General features: G+C 34.8%; 2 long non-coding RNA genes across 2 annotated transcripts in view; both read left to right on the forward strand.

The window, feature by feature from the left end:
• LOC309614699 overlaps positions 1 to 26,600 on the forward strand; it is a 189,919-nt gene that overhangs the window by 82,910 nt on the left and 80,409 nt on the right. The window lies entirely within an intron of this gene.
• LOC309614704 lies at positions 418 to 24,045 on the forward strand. Its single transcript, XR_014236371.1, has 2 exons — positions 418 to 19,915; positions 23,647 to 24,045. It is a non-coding gene; the product is annotated as an uncharacterized lncRNA (long non-coding RNA).

A 26,600-nucleotide genomic window follows, 5' to 3' on the forward strand; every position in this document is an offset into this window, starting at 1 on the left:
TGGTGAGTCAGTGTGCTAATGCATACTTGATTGAATTTGGTTTAAAATGCTAAGTTAAAGTGTGCAGGTGTCTTGAGCAGGTGCACAGTATTCTGCTAATAAACAGAAGACATTAAACCTGAGGCAAGGCTTATTTTGCTGCATTATAGAAATTTCACAGACCTATAGAAAATACATGAAATATTGCTTTAGGGAGGGCTTTTCATTCAGTATCTCTTCAAACCCTGTAAATCAAGAAAACAATGTGCTAGTTCAAATTTGTTCCATGAGGTTCTTTTCTTAAACATTTAAAATGAAATATAATGATATTTCCCGCCTCTATTAGAGTATCATTGTATTTACACAAGTGGGTCTGAAAAATACTGTACTTGAAACGTCAAATATATATATATATATATATATATATATATAAAATCATATCATGCTGTATTTTTTCTGAAACACTTATGAGCTCAGTTCGAGTCCCAGTGTCATAATGAAAACTTGCTGTTAATTTTCAGCTTATGGATGTGAAGAGCTGGGAACTCAGGCTGCACTGGGAATTAGTTTGTGCAAGCTACAAAGATCCACTATTTTGGGTGTGGCAAGATTTGAAGTAGCCTTCCCATTCCAGAAAGAGGACCAACTGACAAGGGAGTGTTTTGCTCTGGGAGTGGCAGTTTTCTATGGGAAATGATCCCATATGAGAGACGCATGTGAAAAAATCTGGCATATTTTCCATCTCGCCCCAAACAGGTTTAAATAAGATGTCATTCAATAACTTTTTCACACAAAATGCTTTAGTTTGGACATCTACCCTTATGGTGTTTATTAAAGTATCACTACAGGAGCAACAGCAAGTTTCATTATTTATTGTCCATCATGGAGCTAATTCATTGCCATATATTAGGCACTAGAATTTAAATAGTGATACTGTTTATTATTATAGACTAACTTCTTTGGTTCCTATAGTTCATGTCATAATCTATTGCATGTAGATTAGAACATGTAATAACCTACTGTGTATTCTATGTTAGATATTAATATGTTACATTTATCTAATACTTTTTTTGAATATTGATTACATGAAGGTGGAGAATTTCCTGTTCATCATATAGAAGTGATTTTCCTATGTGCCACAACTAGATTGGAAAACAATTATTCAGCTGAAACCTAAACAAGGTTCATAAGCAAGGTTTATAATGCCCCCAACATTGTGCTTTCAAGATGGAAACAAAATTTTTCTCTATTCTTTTCTTATCCACCTGACATAGCCCTAGATGAAAAGACAACCCAAAGTTGGTCCCACACTTCCTAATGAAACACAAAACAAATACCAAGTTCTAAACCTTGGTAAATATTACTGAACATCTCAAATGTTATCATACACTAAAACGTTTTTATCTAAACATCATCATATTAATCATTAATCATACTCCAGCTTTATTTAGATATTATTAAAATATAATATATATACATTTAAGGTATGCAATATGATGATTTGATTCACATATTGTATATTGCAAAATGACTACCACAATAGTTAGCTAATATCTCTATCTTCTCTATCTCTATTTTCTTTGGGGTTGGTAACATTTAAGATCTATTCTCTCAAAAACTTCCAAGTATATAATACAGTATTGTATTGTATTATATTGTATTGGATCTATTCAGTGGGAGGAGGCAAGTTATTTCTTTCATCTAACCTGGTTTCTCACGCTACACCTTAGAGCTATTGTTTTCCTTGTTCCTGAGGATGCGAGAGCGGAGAGAGAGCGCTCTGTATCAAATATCTTTATCTTCATGGACTTGGAACAGTTAAAAATTTTAGAAGGTGCTCAGGTTCAGAATTTTGTGCATGTTTTGCTTTCTTTTTAATTCCTTTGGTGCTTTAAATTCATGTAATACATTTTAGTGATTTAAAGTAGGATTAGCCTAGAGTGATTTTGCACTAAAAGAGGTACTGTCCTGTCAGAAACCTACTCATACTATCTGTATTTATTTTCCCCAACAGAAAACCATCCAGTAAACTGTAGGGTTTTTTTTTTTTGTTTTGTTTTTTCACTCTGTGCTTTTAGTAACTAAACTCACTATAATGTGCATAACTCAAAGGTCTTTGTTCATTAGTTTTTCATCTTTTTACTGATGGTCCTGCAACAAATCATGCAGAGCGTCAGGGTTCCGAATCACTTAAAGATGTTTAAATGCAATACTTGATCAGTTGTTTGTGAGATATGGCACCGTTTTTTTTTTCAAACATTAGTTTATAGTGGAGGTCAGTATGCAAAACCAGAATTAGTAATATTCACCAAGGAATCAGCAGTCTATAAAGCTCTTCAAAATTTTCATCCCATATTTTTCAGATACACATAATTTGAGATAAAATTTACCTAGTTCAGTTTTATTCTAATGCAGTGATTCTTAAACTTCAACATGCATCAGAATCACTTAGGGGATTTACTAATCCAGATTACAGTGTCCCACCCAAGAGTTTCTACTTCAGTAGATCTGAGATGATGGGTTGGTATTTTTAACAAGTTTCCAGGTGATGCTAAAGCGCTTCCCAGTCCAGGACTGCACTCTGAGAACCAAAGTTCAGCATTTCCCTAATAGAAAGCACTAAAATGATTTGAACAGTTAATGCAACGATCAAGTGTTCCTCAAGAAAGAATTCCTGGATTATTCCAAGAAAGCATTCAGTCTCCTCTCCCATTAGTTCCAGAGCCAGCACTTACACAGAGCTTTGCAAATGTTTCTCTGCTTGTCTATTTTCTTAACTTGACTTACAATCCTTGAGGACAAGAACTGTGTTTTGTTCATGATAATATTCTCAAGATACATTGAATTTCAACAGAGCATAATGTATAACGAGTTTATTGGTATATATTAAAGGGAAGTAAAATGACGGCAGATTTTTCTCTAACACTTTGCTTAGACAACATTTTACCACTTGGTATTGTCATTTGAATGTTAAAAATGATCTTAAAAAGTATGATGTGAATCCAGAAAAGTAAAAGAAAAAATGCTAAATCAAATCTGATATCACTTAATATCTTGAAAGAACCCGGGATGGGGGTTGGGAACCCGACTGCAGTATGAAGAAAGTTAGCTAATTTAAGAGTGGGCTGCCAACTTCTTTAAATGAAAAGGAGAATTTAGTGAGGTGTAACTATACTGTAGACCCAAAGCCAGGGACCACTTCATGCGAAGCTCTGCTTTTTCTGATCTTGAGGGTAATGTCCCCGGATGTCTGCATCTCCCGCTTTTACACTGGCCACACCCTCTGGTTGGGAAACAGGCCGGACTATCTGAGAAAGCAATTCTAAGAATTTGTCTGGAAAAGAAACACCAAGTTATTTGGAATGGAATAAATGGTTTCTTGAGTGGATTTGTTTAACCTTGGGAAAAATTTAAACTTAAATGGAACTATGATGAACCAAATCAAACTCATAAGTTCAATACTTTGAGATGTAAGAAATGATGTATGCATTTTTGAGATCTTAAGAACTTGTCATATTTAAGAGAATTTAGTCTAGTGACTTATCTAACATATTTCAATTTAGACATGTGATTGAGTGATGGATTTTGCTTGCTGTTTTTATCTGAAAGTTATGAGCATCTGATGTATTAAGGAGTACTGTAACACAATATAACTTCAGACTCACCATATCCATAAATTAAATGTATTAGCTCTGCAAATGTTATTTACTCAGGTAAATTTTATTTGTTAATCAGAAAACTGTGAACTACTTAACAACGAAACAAAAATTTTGAATTTATAAAGGCAGCTCAAAATGTTTAAGGTGAATTATTCGTTATGAGAGCCCTCTTAACACTGATTGTTAAGACGTAATAAGATGATACAGAACTTGAACTTAATAGACTAAGGAAGAACTAGTTTTATGAGCATATACCTTTCATAAATTCCATGCTAACTTAAAAAACTGAAGTAATTAGTAAATAATGTTTTTGTGTATAAAAGTCACCTATTAAGAATATCAAACGCCTCATGCTTTTGGGGGGACAGCTACTTATGACTGTACAGGTGTAGCTGCATAGACTGTACCTATTATTGGAATTGGCTTGGTCCACTGAAAAAAGGCTAGGGACCATTTCTAACTTTTGGCCATTGGATGACTGATGTAAAGGAGAGTCAGAGTCTAATTGTAATGATGTTATACTGCCACAAAACACACAGGCATCAAGTTCATTTTGGTCCTTTTTGACCAGGAGCTGCACTGAATTATATCTGTTAAAGAAGATTGAGTAACTTTCTCACAGTCCTTCCATTTCTTTAGATTTTTGCTTAAAAAAAATGTTGTACTCACTGAAGGGCAGGCAGGTCACTAAACAACATGTACCCATTCTTTAAAAAAACAGCTACTATTATATTGTAACTCTTTTAAATGCATCCTTATTTCCTACCTCATGAAATACAGAACAAAATGCCTCATTTTCAGGATCTTTCATAATCCATCTCAGCCACGCTTATGCCCCTTCACACTCCATCAAATATCGCCAAAGAGACTTGTGTGAACTTTCTCACTTTGCCAAGGGCACGTATTTATTCCCTCATCTGTGTGTGTGCTTCTGCTGCTCTCCTAACTTAGAATCCCCTTACCTACTTGATTTGCTTATTTTAATCTCACTGAATTCCCATGTCCTCTCTGAAAATTTCCCTGATTCCTGGCTCTCACTGAATTCCTCCTTCTCTGTGACATTCTAGAATATTTATCTCTATGCCACACTGTTTAGCACTGATGTGCATTTTATAAATATTGTACCACCACCATATAAACTGCAGTGGTATAATATTTACCAAAAATGTTTATTAATCCCTCTAATACCTTTGTTTGTCTCCACCCCAAGCACACACACAAATGGACACACACACACACTCTTGCAAACTAGACTTTGGACTCCAGGACCATAGGGAAGTGAGGCACAGCCAAATGTAAAGGAAAATGAATGAAGTTAATTTTTACCTTTCTAAGACACAAAGCGCACATTGCTGCATAAAGCATAGATTTGGGAAAAAGTCTAACTTAGTTTTCCTATGGCATAGAGGGGAAAAGAAGCAAAAATAAACGCTATTCTCACTGGACTTGGAGAGGAGAGAGAATCAGAGGAAGAGAAGAGAAGAAAAGCTTAGAAAGCAGAAGCTGAAAGACAGTCTCTGGGACCTCAGAACCATGACCAAGGGGACAGGGTGTGGGTACCAATGAGTGGAGGCTTGCAGAGGGCAGCCCTGTCACCAGAATCCAGGTATGCAGAATGGCTGGCTGTACCCAAGGATCTTAGTGGACCCCAACCTGTGATCTTCCTGCTCTCGACTCCACAATGCTGGGTAAAAAGTTGCTAAATACTGTAAAGTAAAGCAATCTTAAGTATTATAAAGTATCGTAAAGTAAAAAATATCATAAATAACTTCTAACATTTACAGGAGAAGGATTTACATAAGAGGGAAAATCCATTAGTAATGTAAAATAATAAGGAAATATGAAATTGACTACATCGTTGTGAAGAGGAAGAAAAGACACAAGCTTGATAGAGTTATAGGAAGCACACTGATTACTTATCATTGCACACACCTGAGACAGTAGATTGAAAATCAACATTCTCTCTGCAATAATATCTTCAATTGCCCAATTTATGATGGCAAGTCCCCACTAACTTTGTCACCAAGTGTCCACCAGATATTTCTGAGTGTGTCCTAGGGTTCTTCTACTTGTATGCTCGGAGAAGTCTCTCTGCTTCTTCCCTCCCGCTGCCTCACCAGGTAGCTCTCTCTACAACTAATGACCCTCCTGATGAGCATAATTATTCTTTGCTGGTGACAGCAGCTGTGGGGGAGGGGGCGCCATCCTCCACTATCCCAGATCCAATTAGGCCTATCTCTAATTCACCCACATCACTGTTGACTTAACAGGACTTTACTGTTGTTTAAGGATGGTGGAAAGAGAGTTCACAGCATCACTGGTCTTTGGCTCTGTTTCCTTGTCTTTCTCTGCCCTCTACCTTCCTCCATATGGTACCCACAGTCTCAAAATAGCTTCTCTCATGTCACAGGATGGCTTCTAGTAGATTCCAGAGATATGTGCTTTCCAGTTCACATCCAAGGAGAAATAGATACCTTCTTTTTCTCGAAACATCAAACAGGAGTCCTTTGCTTTTCTCTGATCAGAGCAATTGAGATCATATGTTCTTCTCTGAACCAAACTCTATAACCAGGAGATTATGACTGATTGGTTTAAGCCAGGCTTACAAACCCATTCCTGAATCAATAACTTTGACAAAGGGAGGCCACCCTAAGAGTTTAAGCCAATCAGGACTCACGCAGAGAGCTAAGGGAGGATCAAGCTCATTTCATCTGTAAGGTTCTCCTATATGGTATACATGGAAGAGAGAATAAAATGGAAGGCCATCACAATTACTCCCACACTCATCCTGATGTCTTACACTGGGCTCTGCCCATGCCTGTCTCCCTGCCAGCCCCAGGCCAGCCTCCGCATGACCAAAGACAGGCACTTAACACTGTCACAACTGGATCCAAAGAAGTTTATTTACAGAGTTTAGGCTAACCTGTACTGCTGGCTCCCTGTCTCAGAGAAAAGATTTTCTTAAAAATCCCAATGTAAGGTAAAATTTTCCAAAATTTCATGTGAATTTACATGTGTTTTTGGAGATAACTTTTTTTTGGAAGACACTTTATACTCTCTGACAGATTGGCCTTTCTGTATAGTGGTGGTCAATTTATTACTCATTATAAGATTTTAAAAGTATGGAGAAGTCACACTATATATTTAGTTGTTTCATTTGTATCCAGCTAGATTTTTAGGCTTCTTAAGAACAAATTCTTCATCTTATGATTTTTTGGGTTTGGTCATGACAGGCAGTTTCATGAAATTCAACCTAATATATTTCTTTGTATTTACAAAGCAATAAACATTTGCAAAATACCATGAGATCTTTGAGGATAGAAACTATGTGAAACTCACCTTTGTATTTCCAGGGCCCAGGGCAACATCCGGAACGGAATGCACAATCAATCACACAATGCTTGAGTAAATAAATGAATGAATGCTAAAGATAATTATTGATGCCATATTTTAAACCATAATAAATAAATTGATATATTTGCTATATCAAACAGACTCTGCAAATTATTCTAGGAGTGTGTGAGGTGGCCACATTCCTGTCGCTGAGATATTATGAAATAAACCACTGTTTAGGGAATGCTTCATTAAATCTGCTGTCTGGAAAACTTAAGGTAGCTTTTGGGCAGGTGTTTATGTACATTAGTTATATACATTAGCTCATTCAGCATAAATTTATCTTTGAATATATATTGTTTCTCTATATTCAAAAATCATAAAGTGTTTCTTCTTTGAATGAATCATATACATTTGGATCAATCATTTTATGACTAAGGGTTACAACAATTTGTGTCCCTGACAGGCCCAATCATTGTCTTCTCCCTTCCTACCTGTTACACTTAATTATTATTCTGTACTGGATTTACAAGTAAATAAGTGCTATGTTTCAGGGAAAAGGTTTTTGTTTTTTTTTTTTAGTTAGAAATTAGGACTTGCATTCTGCCAGACTAAATGTGTGCTTGTTGCTATTGTTTTTTTTTTTAACACACATATCCTCCTCCAACTAAATCACTGATCTAAAATTTCATAATAGTTACTAAGTAGTTTAAAAGTTATTTCTTTGTGTACCCCTATTAGTCACATGAAATGAGTATATTATTCAAAAACTAAAACAAAAATGTCTTATTTTTTATTTATAAAATGCTTTGAAATTTATAAAACTCTTACACATATATTATTTCTTTCAAATATGGGGTTGGCCAAAATGTTCGTTCAGATTTTTCTGTAAGATATTATGGAAAACCCAAACAAACTTTTTGGCCAATCAAATATTTAAAAGATTTCCTTATAACAAATCTATTAAAGATTTCAAATATTTTAAAGATTTCCTTGCAACAAATATATTAAGTAAAGTAGATATTATTATCTAATTTGTCAGAGGATGAAAATCTAATTCCTTATGTGACCTGTTAGTCCTACAAGAACACTTATTATGCAGTATTCTCAGAATCTAGAACATTGTCTGGCATAGAGTAAGTGGACAACTAATAAGTATTTTCAAAAATGAATTATCAAATGTTACACAGCTAGAATCAGAAGTTATACCCAAACCTGCAAATCTAATGTATATGCTACTAAATCAGACTGACTTTATCACTTTTGCCTCTTTTAACTTTAAGAGGCACATATCCAAAAAAGTTTACTTAAGATTAATCATCATTCTAGCTCATCACTATTTGAACACAGAGCTGAAACATTGACATAGGGTAAAATAAATTCCATTCAATTCCACAGTGTTCAGTGCTTACTATATAAAGGTAATATATTAAGGGCTGAAAAGATAAAGATGAGTCAGATGTCTCTGTCCTCAAGAAAAATATAGACTAACAGAAGGCAGAGATAATGTAAATGTAATTTAGCTAGTAAGTACTATGATCAAAGTGTGTTTAGGGAGCTCAGTTAAAAAGTACAGTAAGTGGAACAATGTTAACAATGTGAAATGAATAACAAAAGTGTAGTAGTCAGGGTGGGCTAGATTATACCTCAATAACAAATAGCACCAAAATCTCAGTGTTTTAAAACAGTAAATTTTATTTATTGCTCATACTACATGTTCAACACAGAAATTCTGAATTCTTCACGTTGCTTTTACTCCAGGATCCAAACTGATAGATCGTCCACCATCTTGAACATTATTGGTTGACTAGGCAGAGAGAGGGAGTTCTGGAAGCTCTCAAATCAGACATAAATGTCATTTCTGCTCATGAATCTTTGGTCATAAATAGTCACATGGGTACATCTAAGCACAAGAGGGCCAGAAAATGCAATCCTATCTTGTGCATGGAAGGCAGAGAACTCTAACCAACCATGCTAATGGCTACTTCAAAGACTAAACTAGGAATCAGTACATTCTAAGTAGCATTTAATGCAGTGAAGCACATGTTCTAATCTTGCATATGGCTCAAATATTTAAATTAGATATACTTCCAAAGTATGCTCCTTACTTTTAGCTCCTTAAATTATACCCTCTCACCCATGATATATAGAAAATAAAAGAAATTCACAAGGTCTGAGTGCATATAGATGCCTGTATATGGGAACTGAAGAAACTAGAGATCCCTAATGAGGTAGTTTCCCTGCCAGAACCACTGTGTTTGCAATGCCATCTTCTCGTAGCTGAAAGTCCTTTCTACCCACAGCACTAAAGGACTCCAGTTGGTTTTCTGTTCCAAAGCAGAAATAAATAAACAGTGGAGCCCAGTTATTATTTAGAGCTGTCAGTTTTTATAGCCTGAAAGTTATAGTCAGTAATCAGACAATCTCCAAGGAAACAAGTAGCCAAAATTTGGAGAGCAATGAATGAGAAAGGGCTATAATGATGGCACAGCATTGTGGGCATGTGATCTCCTGTGATGCTGTTGGAGGGTAACACTTGATGCATTTTTGCTGATAATTGTCAGAGGGAGAGGAACCTGTAGAATTTGTATATGACTCAGGCTCTCCAAACTATAGGATCTGTATGCTGAGCAAAAATAAATGTCAGATATTTCTTTTGAATGTCATTGTAGTCCAGCATACCATAGATCTAATTGTGATTGAATTCTCTTTGTTTTATTTTTCAAAAGCTGATAACTTTCTTGGTCATTAAGAATGTTCTGGACTGCTAAAGAAATAAAATTTGAATCCAAAATAGTAAATGGAGGTTCATACATTATGGATTTATTTATTATAAAGCTGACTGTATGTATATAAATCAAGAAAGATTGTTAATTTTTTTCTTTCACCTAAAAATCTCCTTATCTCAACTGTCAAGGGGAACAACATCCGTCTGCTTCTTGCACTGATAATTTTTCTAGACCTTAAATTTCTCCATTTGTTCCCAACAGAACAAGAAAGACAGGACCACTGGACTCAGCAGGGTACATGGACCTTGATTGCTCATTTTAGTTCAATATAATTCATAAGAGTACAAGACTCTGACAGCTCTAAAATTCTGCAGCTTCCAGCATGTTGATTTTGCTACTCCATATATTTAATTTTCTTTTAAAAACATATCGTATTTCTCTGAGCATTCATTTTCTTTTCAAATTATGGCTGCCTAGCTAAGGCTTGTGTACCAGGTGCCATGTAAAAGCATGTTAAAAGTAGATAAAAGCAATTTACCCTGCCCTCTAATTAGAGACGTCTCATCTTTACCACTGACAATAGCAGTATGCAGCTGTGGCAGTAGAGAGATAATAGGAGCTGGAGCAGAGAGAAATTAAAGATATGCTGGCTGGTGCAGAGCATCACCTCTCCGTTGCTCAGCTTGGGTGGGCTTCAAAATGAATACAAATTTTTCATATTTCCTCTTCCCTGACTCTGTTCATTTATTTCACATTAATAATTAAGCTTTAAAAGCCAGGGGTATGTTGGGGGGAGGGCAGCAAGTTATAGGCTGTGTCTTTCTTAATGACTCACCATGTGAAATATATTGTTGCCTAGTTCTATAGCTGACCTATCATTTAACACCTGTTGGATACACATCACTGTACTTGATGTAATAAGGTTTAAAAAGTATGGAGAAGACACACTACTTGTCCTCTGAAGCTTGCAGTCTAGAAGGATTACCCTTTATAAAGATCATATCCGATATGTTATAATCATTTGCCGTGTTAAAGACAGAAGGTGGTCATCTTGGAGTATAATTTTTCAGAATAAGCTGTTTGAAATAAATAAATGTTAAAAAATCTTTAGTGAAGTGGTCAGCATGAGTGAGGGACATGGAAGGAAGGATACTCACAGGGAAAATAGCATGATTAGAGGCAGTAAGAAGTGGAAGTGTATAAGAAATACAGAGACAAGTTTTCCTGCTGAGGAAGAAGAACTGTTGACAAAGGACCTGAAAGTGTTTAGAGCAGACCAATATGGCAACATGGCAATGGAAATTTAATACCGGATCACAGAGAGTAATGTGACTAAAACTGCATTTGAGAAAAAACATACAGGTAAGTGTATGCTGGCTAGAGAGGAGTGAGAAGATACCAGAGGTAAGTGTATATAAAATCAAATTTAAGTAGCAATTTTTGAATGTAGATTAGTATGAGAAATGATGCTACAAATGAAGAAGATACAAAGACTAAAGTATGCAGTGATTAGGTATGAGCTTTGTTGAAATGGAGAGGAAGAAAAGTTAACTTAAGCAATGTGGTAGGTAGTTAAAGGAACAGTCCATAGACTTGATCAATTAGATACAATAAGGACATTGGGAATAAATTTATCAGACAAGAATAGTGACAATAAAGAAGTAAGTACAAAATATAGATTTGTGTGAGGAAATAACTAGTTCAGTGTTTGATACATTAAGTGGCATCTATAGGGAGTTGAGATGCAAGATTGAAATGATGATGAGCAGTCATGACTGGGACTGTAAACTCTGTAAACTTGGGAATTGCTTGCCTAGAGGTGGTGTTTGGACCAAAACACATGATGAGTTCTTTATAGTAAGAATAGAAGTAGAAGAATGTTAATGAACAAAATCACAGGAAGTGGGAGGAAAAAACGTGGGATGGTGAAATATTAAGAACTTGAAATCAAGTAAGGGGTGACCAACAACCAGTGCCAAATGCTAGAGAAACTACACTTTCAAAAAGAAAAGAGTTGTCCTAGAGATGAAAAAGCAAACTCAGTTTTCCTAGAAGAATAGAATTGATAAATCCCTTCAGCAATAGAAGCCAAATCAAGAGGATTAAGGAAGAACAGAGTGGTGAAGAAAAGTGGCAGTGAAGTGTTCAATCATTAAATGCAAGGAGAAAACAGACTGGTTGTAGTAGTGACTGTTAGTGTCACCAAGTTAGTAATTTAAATAAAGCTTAAGGGAATCTGAACATTTTTACATTTTTAGCAGGAATTAAGTATAGAGGGATAAAATGCTAAAGGGTGGAATAAAAATTGGGATGAAAGTGAAATATATATGTGTATATATTTCATTTATATGCATGTATAACCTTGGGTAATGCACATCTAATCTGAGGAGAAAAGCCTGTTAGTTCAAAGATGGCATCAGAATTATTTTAGAAAAAATCATTTTATTTTGTTTCTCAAAATAACATATGGATCTATACTATTTCTGCAATGATATCCCTCAGAACATTGCTAGGATGCAGTAAGAGTTATACAAAAAGAGATAAAGTCTCTCTGCACAATAATTTTTCATTTACAAAGGTAGCCAAGAGGAAGAGGAGAAGGGACCCAGAAACGTAGAAGGGCTGGCCTCAGGGATGTCCCATGAGGTGGAGTTGTTGAGGATGCTGAAGAGTTGGCTAATGGGATATTCCCATTGTGAGAATGGCAGGTGGAATATCTAATATTCACCAGGAAAATGCTCAAAATGCATACAACACTTAGATGAAAGCTTCAAATTTTCTTTCATATGGATTCACAACTCTCTCTGTGGTGTGTTAAACTAACCAAGGAAAGGGGCTTTGTTTTATAACTGGGTTACACAGTGGAGAGAGACCAGAATAGCTGAAAGCTATGAGACGTGAAAGCAATGAAAGATTTAGGAGAAATGCAGAACGATGGTGTCTAGGCAAAATGTCAGTATGATCAACCCCCACACTATGAATCTCAGCAGATATTGGGAGTAGGATTTTGAGAAAAATTTTTACTCAAGTCTCAAAGAGCGAAGCAACTCAAAATATTGAATGCCTTACGTCAGCCAGTAGCTAATATTTAGGATATATATATGGCATGGATACATAGAAAATAATTTATCAATTAAAATAATGAAATGTACTATGTGTTGAATATTTACTGCTGTATTTATATTACAACCCTAAGAGTTTGACATTTAGAGTTAACTTCTGATCTTACACATTGAAAATCATTTGTTAGATTGTGTCTTTCCTACATAAATGCATATCTGAAACAAAATACCGATTTTTCCAGGATCTTATCATCATATATAAAAAGTCAGAAATTATTTATTGAAAGTATACTCCTAAATTCATTAGAGAAATATTTCAACTAGATTAATTTTGCATTAACAGTCAATGAGAGGTTACAACTGTTACTTGCAATGAGACATAAGCATGCATCATTCTTTGACAGGAAATAAGTCAAAATCCAAATGATTAAAAGTGTATACATATAAAGTATCTGCATGTATATGCAGATTTAACTAACAAATATATCCAGATGAGGCATTGCAAGGATCAGGTAGAATTAGCAAGAGGAGCTATGTCGAACTTCTTTCAGTTGAAAGTCATTTTTGGCTACTTCTCTCTAAGGATGGGACTAGCTCTCTTTTGGCTTTCATTTAGAATTCTGCTTGCTTTTAGGAATGTGGACCTGTTTGGAAGTGATCAGTTATAACCTCACTGGATTTCCTAGGGCTTGATTGCACCTACTCTAACTAACAAATATAATATAATCACATATTTTATTGTAACTTCTTATAGTGAGAAAACTTATATTTTGGTTTCCTTTCTCTCATTTTCAAATCTTCATTTGGTCTACTTGATGTGACAAAAGCAGAGCTTTTTCTTCTATCATTTCACATGGACCTCATAAATGTTTCTAAGTCCACATCATATCATTCAAGAAACAAGCATTCATTGAATGATTTACTGCAAGACACCTGAGACCACCACAAGACAGATTTTTCTTCCTTGGAGCTTAAGGGAGGAGCAATTTTAAATATAATTTTTCTTAGTTAACAATAATACACAACAGAAGTGAAATTAACAACCAATTGAACTCAACCTGGCCAAATTGTCACCCTTGCATGTTTGTAAATGCATTGAATTATATAATTTCTTCTTTATATTATTGCACCCAAAGTATTATTATGTTAACATTGAAAGTAAATTTTAATTTTAACCATCAATGGGCATATATAGGGGTAATCTAAGTCATTCACATTTGTTTAGTTTTACCAAATATCCCTCCTTGTCCACCAATGAACTATAATCCAGAGGTTATGGCCTATTAAATTGAAAGGGAAAAAAGGAAAAAAGGATGACTACCAATTTTACAGATAAAGAAAGCAAATTAATTCACTGTTCCAGGTGACAGGATGGTATGAGAGTCAACATCAAAACCAAGAGTCTTGAAATCTAGCTTTGTGTGTGTTTTTCATGATGCCATGAGTGAGAAAGAGAATGATAATAGCTGAGAGAGAGACAGAGAAAGAGAGAAAGAAATAATTCAATACAAATGTAAGTAGAGGGAAGTGGAGGTGATCTCAAAACACTTACTAGGGAAAATTAGGGCCACAGGCAATAATTGCAAAAGTCATGGAGCCCTTGTCGTCTCCAAAGCATCACATGTGGATGCAGGAATCATATTAACAACATGCATAGTCAAGTAGAAAATGGTTAGAATAAAGCCATACCTGGGGAAACAAGGGGACACACTAGTGGATATCATGCTTAAGAGTAAGCTTAGGAAAAAGTCCCCTATAATGTTGAGGAATGGACCCTGATCTAAGGTTTTATTACAAGATTCAAAAAAGACCTAGTTTCATCATTCGGAAGGTATTGCAAATGAAGTGATCAGGTCTAAATAATCCTATCCGTGTTCAAACTGGAGCTTGTACTCCCTGATGGATTCATATACAGAATGGTTTGCAACTCACCCACCTAACATGGTTCCTGAAAGTCCCACCAGTCACTCTGCCTTAAGCAGTGTGCCTCAGAAGGCCTTAGAGGAGTAATACATGAACATTTAATAACCAATTTTCATGTCAGCATGGATTTTTGAAATTCAAGTCACTTGTCACATTGTTGTAGTGAAAAGAACCCAGGTTTTGGAGCTGGACAGAACTGGGTTTGAAACTTACTTTTCTGCTACTTAACTACTAGCGTCCTTTTGAGCAAGGTACTCAACGTCTCTGAGACAGTGTAAAATACATATGTAAAATGGCTGGTGAACATCTGGTATATGTAGGTGCCCAAGAGGTGGTCATTTTCTTTTGTTTCCTTGAAAGTTCAAAAGAAAATCTTGAAGTAAGTTTCAGTACGAGTAGAGCAGGTAGGCAGATTCCAGAAAGGCAAAAATGCTGCCTTTTATTTAATGAAATATTGAAATATCTGAACAAGGTGTCTGTCCTCCCTCTGTCAAGGTTGAATAGAAAAATTCTTGAACTGCTATTGCTGTTTTTTTTTTTTTTTTCTCTATCTCCTACTGCTCATGTACAAGTGGGCATCTGGATATCCTACTGGCACCTGAAATTCAATATGTCCAAAATGAAACATAATCTTTTCCAACATGAATTTTTTCTCATAAATTCTCCATGACTCTTCATGGCACTAACAGTCTTTCAGTTATGTACTACATTCAAATATTATTTAAAATAGACTCACAGTGTTTATTAAGCATAGAATGGTGGATGGGGGGAGTCCCAGTGGTCATAAATAATCCTCTAGGAAAAATTTGAAACTAGATGAGATTTGGATTGTCATAATGACTGGAAGGTGTTCTCAAATTTAGTGGGTGGGGGACAGAGATGCAGAAATAACCGCAATGCTGGGAGATTGTGAATGCTTCACATTGAAGAACTGTGGAGCCCAAAATATCAATGGAGGTCCCAATGAGAAATGCAAATAGAATCCACCTCTTCAGATGCCTCATGCCCATTTTCTACTGTCCATTCCTACTTCTGTTGTACTAGTCCAGGCTCTGTATTACCTTGAATTGTAGAATGTTAACTGCTGGAAGAAACTTGAAGGTCATGTAGATTAGGGAACTAAGGCCAAAAAAGTTAATTTTCTGGCCCAAGTTACATAACTACTTGGTTACAAAGCTGAAGTTGACCTCAGATCTGATTGTTACCCCATTAGACCTGTTGAGGTTATAATATTATCTAACTGTTTTCCACATTCAAATTCATCCTCCACTGGGCAGAGTTGACCACTATATCTTCAAGAACCACTCCCAGAACCTCACTTTCCAACCCAAAACAGCCCTCAGTGTTTCCCCATTGCCTAGTACGTACATTCCTCAGCCTGGCATCTAGACTACCCATGATCTGGGCCAACCAAGCCACATGGTATTATTTCACCCTACTCTCCTTCTGCTGTTTTCAAGTGACAAACTGTCCCCCTGCTGACTCCCAAGTACATATTGGGTATTTACATCTCCCCTCAAATTGTTCCCTTTGCCTAAAATATTCTCCATATTCCCTCCCTGTCAAAACTCTACTGACACTCAAATGTCTCCTCCCTCATGAAGCTTTATGAAGAAAAACTTTCTTCAGCAAGATATGTTCTTTCTTTATCACTTTTAATACTTGATAGCTGTCATTGGAATTACTATGATTAGGTAGGCACTATAGCTATTTGAATTTTTTTCTGTCTGAGGACAGAGACTAATATGCAAAACCTTATCTATATCATATTTTGCACATATAAGGTAGACAGTAAAAGTTTTGGAAATAGATACACAAAAGATCTAGCAGCAAATCTAAGGGGAAAAGAATCAAAAGAAAAGAAAAAGCTTTCCACTCTTAACTAGTCACCTTAGAAAAGCTTTAAAGCACTTCTCACCCCTACTTCAGGACTCCTTTTAACATTATAATTGAAATTCACTGGAAATGTGTTTCAATTTCAAAGAAAACAGAAGGAAATGACATCATTCCTGTTCTTTCTGCTGCCCTCTATGAAAATTTCATTTATCTTTGTCATCTAACCGTAAGCTGTCAGCAGTAAAGATGGAAGCCTCATTAGTAAAAATCAGAGAATATCTTCTGCCTTGTAGATGAAAACTCCTAAAGTATCCTCAAGACAATTGCACTACATATTACAGCTTAGAGGTTGATAATCCTGAACTGCATCAGCAGTTGATTTAGAACTTGTTTATAACCATAATTGTGGAAGAGCAAATCTTTGTAAAATCTTTCTAACTGTTCATCACTGCATAAACCTGAAGCTTAGCTAAAAGTAACCTATAAAGCAGAGCTGGGGAGTAGAGTCTAGGTTTCTTGATACTGACCACTCACTTCAAAATTAAACTCTTGGTATATGTAAGTCTTTGCATGTGTGTGTGTGTGTGTGTGTGTGTGTGTGTGTGTGTAATAAATCTGAACATATCCTCCATATAACTATGTTTTCTTAATGTGTCCTACATGAAAAAAAATGATCACATGATCAATTAGGATCAATGGACCAATATAAATGAGCTGAAAATGTATGGCTGGAATATTCATGTGTGAGAAGACCAAAAAAACAAAAACAAAAACAAAATATTTAAAGAACATATAATCCAATTTAGAGGAACGGAATTTTAATCTTAAATCATGAGCTAATTAGTCCAGAGTTTTATGCTAATCTTTTAATGCTGGAAATCAAGTTACTATGTCATGACTATTTATAAGTTCATCAGTGGTTATTAGAGTCTTTGTACAATGGTGAAACTTTTGATAGTACTGGACATTATCTCATTTTTATGCAGTTGATTAGATTTTAATTTTTACATTAAAGAACTATTTTCTCTAAATTTAGACTATAATAATTTTTTTCTTCAGAGTTGTAAGGATGGGATAAAAGGTAATCATTATGCTATGCTATACTTTAATCTTTTTCTACAAAAGATTATACATCCACCTTTAAAAAGTTATTCCACAAAACTCAAGAGCTGTGTTCTTTCAATACACAATTTATAGTAATTTACCCTCCAAGGTTTTTGCTCTTTGAACTTTAACAATATAAATGATTATGTCATATTCATGCCATTTTATATGTTAAGTCATAAGATATTAAATTGCCTTGTATTGCATTATATTTAAATAGAGCTCAACAGTAAATAAGTGATCTGAAAAATTGTTCTGTACTTCACTAATAGCTTATATTATTTCCTGAAAATTCCTTTTCATAGAAAAGGGCATGCCACTTCTCTGCTGGATGCTCCATCAAGTCTTGTTTACTGTAACCAGGAGATGAAATTTCCAAACAAACCCTGGTGTTTACAGCACTTGGAGAGGCATGTGGCGTGTCATTCCAGTCTCTGTCAAGCCTGTGCCCCACCTGCTTTTTGGCTTTGGCTTAAACAAGTTGGTTGGGCCACAACACAAGTGTGAGAACATGAGAATGTGAGATGCCACAGGCCAGGTGACATGCCAGTGCTGAAAAGCTGGTACATGGCAGGGCACCATTGTGTACATAGAAAGGCCACATGCCACAGCAAAATGTGGCAGCCACGTCTCCAAAATTAGATGAATAATTTCCCTTCCATTATGTTCTCACAAATATGTTGTAAAACAATAAGCCTTGAGCTACACTAAGTCCAAAAGTTCAGGGTTTCAAAAGAGTGAAAAGTAAATATTCATATTTATTTCAGAGTTGACTGACAGGTAGAACTTTTTTTAAACTATGCTTATGTATGGTTTGAGAAATACTTTTTTTAAGGCAACAGAAATCATTCTCATAGGTATGAGTCTTCTGACACGGCCAAATGCTGCAGATCAGCAAATAACTTTTTTTTTTTTTTTTTTTTTTGTCTAACAAAGCAGGAGAGAATTTACTAGAATAAATGTTGTAGAATCTTACAATTCCTCCTCTTTTTCTCTGAATTTCATACTTCTGTATGCTATCGCCAGGTCCATGCTGCTAATGCAACTGCAGTTGAATTCATTTCAAGTGTTGGCAGGAATGGATAAGGAAAAAATAATTACACTTTTAAAATTCTGTTGAGTCTAGTGTGGGTTACAGAATTCATAAATGTGCAATGTCAGGTAAACCAAGGTATTTTCTGAGCTGTGACTCTACTGCTGAATAAGTATGTGAACATAAAAGATGAATAAAATTTCTATACTTTATCTTAACAATGGAAGACTCAATCCAAGGCCAAAATACTTTTGAAAATTTTAGAGTTACTAGTGAGGATTTCTTTCTTGATGAAAGGGCATCAGTGGAAATCCTGAAATAATCTAAAGGGCTTTCATCTCTGCTGTCCAAATTTTAAACAAGGAAATAATTGTGGAATTTGGGACTATTAGCATTTTTCTAGCATAATGTATTTACAAATTTACAGTTTTTAAAATTTCTTTACTTTTCCATCTGTTTAGCCACAAACCATGAACTTTCAAGGAGCAGAATATGTCTAGTCATATCCTTTCTCATAGATTTCACATAACATTAGAAGTGAATCAGAGAGGGATTTTAAAATATCAAAAATTATATTAATATGTGGAGAGCTGTACAATTTCAGTCTGTAATTTAGATTTACATCCTATAGTTCTTGGCTTTTACAACTGTTCCCTAACTTTCCTAAAATAATTTACCATCCTTCAGTGTGGGATTGAGAGTATCCTGCAGGACCATAGTCCAATTTTAGATGAACAAACTCACGGTACTATTTGCTGCAGCCAAGTATCGTTCACCTTCACCTGGAACAGAGTATCTTAATCGTTTACATAAAGGAAAGGCCACTCGTGCTGTGCTATGCTTATAACATTATGTTGCCTAATAAAGGTATTTTGGGGAGTTTGTTTGTTCCCTTTCTGTTTGCTGAGTAAGTTATTGCTTGTAAAAGATTATGCTTCTCCAGAGAGCATTAGAAATAGTCTTGGTTCTTTTTTACTTGAAGTCTGGGCGATTTCTAGCATCTTTTAAGCCCAGACTTTGAATAAGAATGTCACCTCTTTGAAATAGTCTGCTGAAATACAGATTTAAAACTCCAGCACTGCCTCTTGATGAATACACAGACTGAGAAGATAGTGAGGGGAATCCTGAGACCATGTGGAAACTCATTGTACTATGTATATTTCAGTCATGATTCTACAGAAGGAAGTACCTTATCCTTGCTTGAACATATTGAGCCCATTGACACTATGAGAATTACTTCTCACACTGACTCTCTATGTAAGTTCTATAATTTCTAGAATTATAGCTGTAAAATATTTTACTAGTATTATGAAAGTCAAAATTGTAAACCAAATAAAAATAAACAGATAAATCAAACATTTTCCTGACATTTTCTTTCTCCTCTCCTTTTGGTCTTCATTTTCTCTTATTTCCCATGTACATTTTTTTTCATATTCTTGCATGTAACAATAATCCCCTTCTCCCACAGACCATACACACTTCCAGTACATTATAAAGATGCCTTTCCACTGTCTACTGACTTTCCTTTTTTTTTTCTTTTACCTTATTCCTTCTGGGACATAGAGAGATGAGCTAGAGGCAACACTTGGGAGACACTTGTAATTGAAAGGTAAGTGAGATTAAATGATTGTTCTCTGATTCACAACTATCTAAAGTGAAAGCAGTGTTGATCCCATCCACTTAAATCTGAGCTGATGATTCAGTGCCAAACATGCCATTTAACAAGGGTACCTAAATTAGAGTGAGACAGCAGAGTAGCCTACTATCATTGTCTATGACACATAGTAGGTCATTAACAATTATTTGATTGAGTGGACCAGGAAAAATGTCTTTGTGGAATGTGTAATGTCAGCTTGGAATTATTGGACTATGATTATGGTAAGAAGAAATAAGCAAAAAGAGAATCTATTCTGCCCTGAGTACCGGAAATTTTGATAAAAGAAGAATTTAGGAAAATAAATTGGCAAAAGGAGGATCTAATATTTTGAATTAGTGAGAATATACTGTTCAACATAAAGGACAAAGAGTATGTCTTAACAAATTAATGTTTTCATTTTCTTCAGATAAATACCCAGGAGTGGAATTGCTGGATCATATGGCAGTTCTATTTTTAATTTTTTGAGGCTCCTCTACATTGTTTTCCATAGTGATTGGACCAGTCTACACTCCCACCAACAGTGCACGAGGGTTCTCTTTTCCCCACATCCTCACCGACACTTGTTGTTTCTTGTCTTTTTGACAACAGCCATTCTGACAGGTGTGAGGTGAAATCTCATTGTGGTTTTGATTTGCATTTCCCTGATGATAAGTGATGTTGAGCATCTTTTCATGTGCCTGTTACCATCTGTATGTTTTCTTTGGAAACATGCCTATTTAGGTCATTATTTACAATAATCAAGATAAAGAAGCAACCCAAGTGTCCATGGACAGATGAATAATTAAAGAAATGTGGGATATATATATATATATATATATATATATATATATATATATATATATATATATATATATATATAGTCAGCCATTAAAAAAGAATAAATTTTTGCCATTTGCAACAACATGGATGGACCTGGAGGGTATTACACCAAGGGAAATATGTCAAACAGAGAAAGGCGAATACTGTGGAATCTAAAAAATATGTGGAATGTAAAAAATAAAACAAATGAACAAATACAACAAAACAGAAAGAAACTCATGAATAGGACAAACTAGTGATTGCCAGAGGATAGAATGTTGGGGAGATGGACAAAATAGGTGAAGGGGATTAAGAGGTACAAACTACTGGTTATAAAATAAATAAGTCACAGGGATGTAATGTACAACACAGGGAATATACTCAATAATATAATAACTTTGATGCATAATCTATTAAAATATTGAATTGCTATGTTGTATGCCTAAAACTAATATAATACTATAAGTCAACTATACTTTAATTTAAAAAGCAAACAAACAAAAAGATCTATCCTTGCAGCATCTAGAGAGAATGACAGTTGAAGCCATTTGAAAATTTGAGAAAAGTTATGTTCATGTTATGACCTTGTAGAATAACCATTTGTTGAACCCTAATTTCCAATTTTTATATTTAAAAATGGAAAGGAATGTATAGATAAAAACATAAATTTGTCATTTTGAAGTTTTCCTCACTATAATATTTTCAGGCAAAGGTTTCATGATGAATTTAAAACAAGGTATGGAACCTACAAGAAAATGAAAATCTATTTAGATTTTCTTAAGCCTACCAAAATTGTAGAGAAGCATAGTCACCACCCAGTGCCTTTTTTTGGGTTTTAGGGAAAAATGTTTTTATAATGCCCTAAGATACTATTTAAAATGTATTGAACCTGACAAAGTGTAGATGAAGATGAATCAGAGGAAAACTTTTTCTGAGAAATGAAGTGTGATAATATTTTGCTAAGGAAAAAACAATGATCTATGATTAAAAAGGAAACTGACACCAACATGAAGCACATAAATTTCTGAATTGAATTATTCCATCAAAAATCCTGGACTTTTGGGCTTCCCTGGTGGCGCAGTTGTTGAGAGTCTGCCTGCCAAGGCAGGGGACACGGGTTCAGGCCCTGGTCTGGGAGGATCCCACATGCCGCGGAGCAACTAAGCCCGTGAGCCACAATTGCTGAGCCTGCGTGTCTGGAGCCTGTGCTCCGCAACAAGAGAGGCCCGCGCACCGCGATGAAGAGTGGCCCCCGCTTGCCGCAGCTGGAGAGGGCCCTCGCACAGAAGCGAAGACCCAACACAGCCATAAATAAATACATTAATTAATTAATTAAATTAAAAAAAAAAATCCTGGACTTTAGTTTATTGCTTATATTGCTTTAATTTCTGATTCTCACAGTTTAAAATATCTGGTTGCATTATACTTAGCAAACATGTAAGTAACACTTGGGAGACATTTATAAAGCATCAAATACATCAGTAAATTTCATCAGAAGACTGTTTCAACCCATTTCACTGGACACCAAAATTGGTAAAAAATATTATTTTACATGAATATATTCTTATATTAACTATATAATTTGCCAAACCACACATGGAAATTTAAACAGAGAAAGATATTTTTCTTTGACCTGAAAGGAGGACCACACATATACTTCAGTGAATTGAAAACAGCTGTGTACAGTCTTTGGCACAGGCAAATTTTCTGAAAGATTACATCTGTATGGTCAGTTTGGGTTTTGATAAAATCACCATTAATGGATTTATGTATAAATATAAAAATATGTTGAACTGCTTAAAAACATTTTTAAAAGTTGAGACATCCACTCCTTGAATTCAGTATTCTCTTTTTCTCCCTTTTCTTGCATTCTACTGGGTACACAATTGAATAATACTGTTCAAATGCAAATATTAAACCTGAAGGAGTGATAAAACTATTGTAAACATTAAGAAATCTTAATTCTATCCTTGACTGTTGAATTTACTAAAGGATACTTTGTAAATACTTAATCCATATATTACTCGGTTTCCTTGTATAGTAAGATTAATAACTTCTTATTTACTGGAATTTTTAAGGAAGATATAAAAACTAAGTGAAATTTTGAGAAGATTTCTATATTTATATATTGCCTATAATTAGAGTCAATATTTTCCCTTTTGCCAGACAATTTTCATTACATGTTGCATTCTTTTTTTTTTTTTAATATAATGTAATTTATTCTATTTTGGTAGCGTAAACTGGGGTCAGTAGGCACTGAACTGAACAGGTGTAAAAGAGATGAATTTATCATATCAAAGATTTTTGTTATTCTTAATTGTATAATGAATGCCGTGTCAAGTGGCAACTCAAGGCAGCATGTGGTGATTCTGACTGCAATGTAATAGTCATAAAAAATGTATTTATGAGACCCCACATCAGACATCTGTGAATCAAACCCTAAAATGTAAAGCAATAACCTGGCAAGAGTTGTGAATACCTAAAGATGCGGGAGTGACTTTCAAGTGATTTCCTGTTCTGCTTTTTCCCTTAGAAAGAACGAAAGACATCAATTCCATACGTGTATTTTTTTTCCAGGCATCAATGTTCTTGGAAATAAATCTGAGAAGTAAAAAGAATAATTTACTCTACTCATGGGTATTTGCTGTAAGAACTTCACAATGTTGGAAAATGAATGGAAAGGTTAAGTAGAAGACGTGCATCATTGCTGTAATTTGTAAACTGGTGTGATAACCTCGTGTTTAATATTTTATGGAGTGAAAGGTGAATGCTAGAGGGAGAAATACCACTTGGAGATAAGGGAAATCATATGCTAAGAATGTGTATAAATATGCCTGAGAATTAACTTGAGTGTTTCTTTATTAATTGATAGACTGGTGTAACATGACAATGAAATAAAGAAGGTATCCTAGCAACCATATTTTCATAACAACTGTGACCTGTAAGACTGTGATGACTGTCAGTAACATTTTGTTAATTCAGGAGGGTGAGCAAGAATAATTTCAATTAATAGAACCTCTCTACAAACAAAATATAATCTAGATTTGATCACACCTATGACCAGAATTTTTTAATTTATAAAACAATAGTATACCTAGATGAATAAATTATTTTAAGTTGATAATATTCCAGTCTGGGTGGTAGTTAGACATTCTATCATTTATTTAGTTGGTGTACAATCTGGAAAAAATATTTTTAAAAATCCACAAAAACATGTCAATATTAGAAAATCTGCTTTTAGTATGAAATAACAAAACATAAAAAGGAGTTTACTTATAAGTTGACATTTCTATTTTTATCAACTTTTTTTATTTGAACAATACCAAAATGAAAACATTATATGTCCTTGTTTTGATATTCTAAAAAATCGTTTATTTCTCTATGAGCCTCTTCTTTCCCACATATTGAATTTATCCAAATACTATTTCTTTAGTCAGTTAAAATTGATTCAAGGAGTGCATATTATATACCTACTTTTGGCCTAAATGAAAGATCAGCATAACATGAACATAACGTGATCATAAAAATACTTATAAAAAGTTTTAGGTCTACTATTTTTTCAATTTACATCATCTCCTCTGATAGAAATAATTTGTCTGTCCAACAGAAACTTCTCTGTCTACTTGAAGTAAGTAGAAAAGGATTTGATACAGAGCATTAATGTTTATCAAACTATTGAAAGAGATAAGGAACAGAGATAAGGAACAGCTACCACTAGATCTCAGTACCTCTCTAAGGAGGCAGGAAGGTACAGACACTGCCAAGAGCTTATGGCAATGATCACCATTCCCTCCAGCAATGAAGCCAATGCTTCAAAAGAAAATACCTGGAGGTTGCTGCAAATATGTCACATCTGCCCAAACCCACATATAGTCCCATTGCAGCCAGAATGATGACATGGCTTCTGCTTCCTTTCCGCCTTTCAAGTTTCATCACTGCCTCTCACCTCTCATTAGAAGAATCATACCTAGAACTCTTTTGACAGGAAATCTGAGAAATCTAGTTCTCAAGCTTCCAGCCTGTGCAACACAAGGAAGCGCTAAGATGAAGAGAAATGGCGCTGACTTTGCAACAGACAATATGGCACCAGTATTAAGCCAGAGAACTTTCCTCTGGAGACAGTGTGGCAATTCCAAATACAACAGAGGAACTGTAGGAGGGATCTCTAGCTTGAAATGGTCTTTGGTATTTTAGTAACTATAATTAAAGAAATAAATGAAAGATAGTGAATGATACTTCTCTAATTTTATTAGTGTTACTACAACAACTTTTTCTGTGCTCTAATAAAGCTTACATATATACACTACCAAATGTAAGATAACAATATGATTGTTAATCTGAATAGATTTTCAGTAAGATAACAATATGATTTTCAGTAAGATAACAATGTGATTGTTAATTTTCAGTAAGATAACAATATGATTGTTAATTTTCAGTAAGATAACAATATGATTGTTAATCTGAATAGATTTTTGGAAATTTGGAATCATTTAACCCTAACCGGATTTAACTAATTGGATTTATTATTGATATATAAGCAGAATAGGCTATGAATGCTGTAGATTTTTTAAAAAGCAATCACAAAAGTGAAGTTAACACTAGCTAACTGATAGAATTAATCTTTAGCAATAACAGCTCTCATAATACATTTTTAGGTTTAGATGTCAGGTGCTCTTACTGTGTTCCATGTTTCCCCTCAGTAACTATGAAACAATTGGTGAGTTGCATAAATGAAAGAATTACAGCTTTCTGAGATGCACTTGGTTGTGATGATGCAAATAGATCTCTCCCTAGACAGAGAGGTGTCTGTCTTTTTTACCATTTCATGCCAACACTTAGCATGGTGCCTGGTACATCTAAGAAACCTAGTAAATATCTGCTGAATAATACATGACTAGTATTTAATTTGTGACATTTAACTCACATATCATTTTAGAAGTTGTGAGTATTTTTTCCTTGGAGAAACATTGTCATAGAAGAAGGAACTTCAAAAGTTGCCATTTTCAAATCTTTAACAATTATTGAAACTGGATGGTAGTATAAAGAGGTTCATTGTACTTTTCTTTTTATTTTTGAGTATGTTTTAATTCTTTCAGCATAAATTTTCTTTTAAAACATTATCCTAGGAGATCTGATGCTAAAAATCACAACAACCATTCTACAGAGTCAATAGATTGCTTCCACGTGTACAATCTTCAATCAAAGAGTCTAATACTGGCCTCATATCCAAGCTCTAGTCTATGGCCATAAAACTGCCTGGGAGGCATATTTCTTCTTCTTCTTTTTTTTTTTTTTAAACACCTTTATTGGAATATAATTGCTTTACAATGTTGTTTTAGTTTCTGCTGTGTAACAAAGTGAATCAGCTATATGCATACGTATATCCCCATATCCCCTCCCTCTTGCATATCCCTCTCACCCCTCTAGGTGGTCGCAAAGCACCAAGCTGATCTCTCTGTGCCATGCAGCTGCTTCCCACTACCTAGC

The sequence above is a fragment of the Balaenoptera borealis genome (assembly GCF_965194805.1).
Source record: "Balaenoptera borealis genome assembly, chromosome: 17".
In the NCBI taxonomy this organism is placed as follows: domain Eukaryota; kingdom Metazoa; phylum Chordata; class Mammalia; order Artiodactyla; family Balaenopteridae; genus Balaenoptera; species Balaenoptera borealis.